Here is a 4,324-nt window from a genome sequence, read left to right on the forward strand (position 1 = left end):
TTATATATACAATATTTTTTATTGGTTTCTTGTCAATTCGAGGGTGCTGATTACGAATCTGGATGATGCCACTCGTGTAACCTTGAGCATTTTCTGCAAATTGGCAAAATCCAATATGGCCGCCAAAATATGCAAATTACCCATGAAAATCCTAAAATTGTCCGAACATTGGCTGTGGAATGCATGAAAGCGTGTGGCAGGAGTAAAATAAACTCTGAAAATATAATTGTTGACAAAATATTTATTTTCCTGATATTCAAAATGGCCGCCATAGTCCTTTGTATACATTGTATACATTGTATACCATATTATGTACAATATAAATAGGGAAAACCAATTTTCACAAAAATGAGCACTAAACCGCAAAAATTGCGATGTATGAACGAAGTAATATATGCAAATCATCATTACTAAAGAGATATATCATTTATTATGTCATAAATGGGAACATTTCTGTATTTTGATATCTAAAATGGCAGCCACTGGCCCAAACAGTATTGCGTACAATAGCAATGGGGGCCGAAAAAAATCACAAGAGTGATCACAGAAATGCATATTATTAAGATTAAACGAGTGAAATATTGACTTAAAACATAATTTTTAACGAAATATATTATTAATATGTCATGTATGTGATGAATGTTGTATTTTGATATTCAAAATGGCTGCCAAAGGCCCTAAAAGTATTATCCACAATGAGAAAGTGGGCAAAGAAATCACAAGAGTAATCACTAAAATGCATATATGTGTGATAAATTAATGAGATACTGTTTAAAAACCTATTTTCTAACGAAATATATCATTCGGGTTTAAAGTGTGTGTTAAATACTGTATTTTTACTTTCAAAATGGCCGCCAGAGATATTAACAGTATTATGCACAATGCAAAGTGGCAAACCAATATTCACAGGAGTGAGCACCATAAATGCAGGTATTAGTGATCTATGAGTAAAATATTGTCTGAAAGCATAATTTCTATTAAGCAGTTAAGAGATATCATTTATTCTGCCAGTTTGGTGATAAATACTGTTATTGGAACGTCAAAATGGCCGCTACAGGCCCTTACGATATTATGCACAATATGAATGGGAACAAATTATTTCAGCAGAAATTGGCTTTGCTTGGCCAGATGGTGCCAGGTAAATGGCAGAGGTAATAATGGCAGAGGTAAAAATGGCAGATACTGAGGTAAAAATGGCAGAAGTAAAAATGGCAGAGGTAATAATGGCATAGGTAAAAAATGGCAGAGGTAAAAATGGCAGAGGTAAAAATGGCAGAGGTATAAATGACAAGAGGTAAAAATGGAAGACGTGACAATAGCAGAGGTAAAAGTGGCCGAGGTACACTATTAGAAAAAACAGTAGATTCTACAGAAGAAAAATAAAAAAAAACAGGTTTTACAGAAAAAAAAAATAATAATTTTGAAGATTATAATAACAGGAGGGTTTTCCACAATTTTTCTACAATTTTACAGAACAGATATGTTTTTAAAAAGGGGAAAACAATTTTATTACAATAAATTTGTATCGGTACATGCACAAAATACCAATTTTCTGTAAGTTTATACAAATGCATGCATGTAGGATTACACAGTGCAGTAGCTAATTACCAAGAGGGTGCTGCTTATGGTGTACAAAATACCCAACAGCACTTCCGCTTCCAAGGGTTATGACCATCAAGCCGTCTATATCATATTGGATGCAATAGTAAAGAAGGTTCAGGGTCTTCTTTTATGCAAAGAATCTGAACCAGACGGTACCACTCGATCGACCCCAAATTGGTTTACCAGTCAAGATTATTATTGATTTTCATAATCAGTTACATATTCAGTGCCAAACCTGGGAATGCATGCTTATTGTCATTCAAATATTTAACAAGAATAGTACAGACGACATTACAAATTAGGACATAATATTCAACCACAATCATTCGTGACAATTTCAAGGTCTAAGCTTTTCCTGCTATGTTCTTTTCCCACCTCTAACCCTCTCTGTCTCTCCACCTCTCTTATGTCTACTCTTCCTCCTTTTTGTAACGGTAAACCTGGCAAAACTTTAGATAAAAAAAAAAAACAGCTAGACAAAAAGTAATGTTATAAAATGATGAATGAGAATAGTGCAGTTTCATTTTGCTCCTGATGAATTGAATTAAAAAAAAAAAATCGTTTGATTTCTTTTTAAAAAGCCTTCACGGTACACCTCCAACGAATTCGTAAATAGCATTGTTAGGCCGATAAAGACATAATGATATGATGAAATGCCTAACCGTGACATGCACTTCTAATTTAATCTATGTACATGCGGGGGCTTTTTGACAATTCATTTCCGGGTTTGAGGCTGGCCATATTTTACCTATAGCTGTCATTTTTACCTCTCCCATTATGACCTCTGCCATTTTACCTCTGCCATTATTACCTCTGCCATTTTTACATCTGCCAATTTTACCTCTGCCATTATTACCTCTGCCATTTTTATCTCTGCCATTTTTACCTCTGCCATTATTACCTCTGCCATTTTTACCTCTGCCATTATTACCTCTGCCATTTTTACACCGGGCCGGCCAGATGGTGATGTATGAGTAAAATATCGTCTGAAAACATGATTTATAACAAAATATATATCCTCTTATGTAATTTAGGTGATAAATACTGTATTTCAACATTCAAAATGGCGACCAGTGGCATAAAGAGTATTATGTACAAGGGCAATGGCCGGGGAAAAAAAGTGACAAGAGTGAGCACTAAAATGCATATAATTAAGATAAACTAGTGGAATACTGACTAAAAACATCATTGTTAATATGCCATTTATGTGATAAATGCTGTATTTTGACATTCAAAATGGCCGCCATAATCCCTATATTTATTATGTACAATGCGAATGGAGAAACTAATTTTCACAAGAGTGAGAATCATAAAATGCATATGACTGTGAAATACGAGTAGAAATATTGTCTTAAACATGATTTCTAACTAAATACATCACATATTGGTTGTGGAGGTAATAAATGCTGTACTTTGAAATCCAAAATGGCTGCCATAGGTCCTAAAAGTATTATGTACATTGTAACATTGGACATTTGACTCTAAATATTGCCTATAAATGTGAATTCTGATGCAAGGGTGAAATGTTGTCTAAAACCATGATTTCTAACAATATATATCATAATTTCGTGTATTTAAGGTGATAAACACTGCATTTTTAAATTGAAAATGGCCACCATAAGCCCTTAAAAATATGCAATTTGAGTGTAGACAAATAATGTTCACAAAAAGGGAATATGGCAGCCATTTTGAATGTTGAAATACAGTATTTACCACCTAAATTAAGAGATGATATATTTTGTTATAAATCGTGTTTTCAGACGATATTTCACTCATACATCACCATTTGGCCAAGCAAAGCCAAATTCTGTTGAAATAATTTGTTCCCATTCACATTGTGCATAATATCATAAGGGCCTGTATCGGCCATTTTGACTTTCCAACTGGCAGAATGAATGATATCTCTTAATATAAATTATGCTTTCGGACAATATTCTACTCATAGATCACTAATACTTGCATTTATGGTGCTCATATTGGTTTCCCACTTTGCATTGTGCATGTGCATGTCTATGGCGGCCATTTTGAAAGTAAAACTACAGTTTTTAACACAAACTTTAAACCTGAATGATATATTTCGTTAGAAAATATGTTTTTAAACAGTATCCCATTAATTTATCACATATATATGCATTTTAATGATCACTCTTGTGATTTCTTTGCCCCTCTTTCTCATTGTGCATAGTACTTTTAGGGCCTTTGGCAGCCATTTTGATTATCAAATTTTTTTTTTTTTTTTTAATAATGTTTTTATTCTGATTTCATGAACATAACATTTCAATTTAACATTTCAAATCATATATAATACTTTACACTTCATATTTTCACTTTTTTCCACTAACTTAACAAAATCATGAGTCATATATATCTTAAAAAAAATCAACAATGAAATCAGTTATTATAAAAATGCTTAAAGACCAAACTTCCCCCTCCCCCCCCCCCCCCCCCCACCACAAACACACCCAAACACACATACACAACACACCACTGCCCAGAAGATCTGCTCACACTCATTATAAATAAATCATGTTTAAAAGTACAAAACAATTCGATGAAAAAATTTTGAATATAACAAGCTCACGGGAGAAGCATTACATATATTGAAAGTAAATAAAGACTTACAACTTAACCTTGTCACAATGTTTCCCATTTTTGCAAGTGCCGCCCTAATTTCCCCATTTTAATAGCTATTTTCTTTTCTTGATCCTTATATTCTAAAATA

Source organism: Lytechinus variegatus, chromosome 8, assembly GCF_018143015.1.
Source record: "Lytechinus variegatus isolate NC3 chromosome 8, Lvar_3.0, whole genome shotgun sequence".
In the NCBI taxonomy this organism is placed as follows: domain Eukaryota; kingdom Metazoa; phylum Echinodermata; class Echinoidea; order Temnopleuroida; family Toxopneustidae; genus Lytechinus; species Lytechinus variegatus.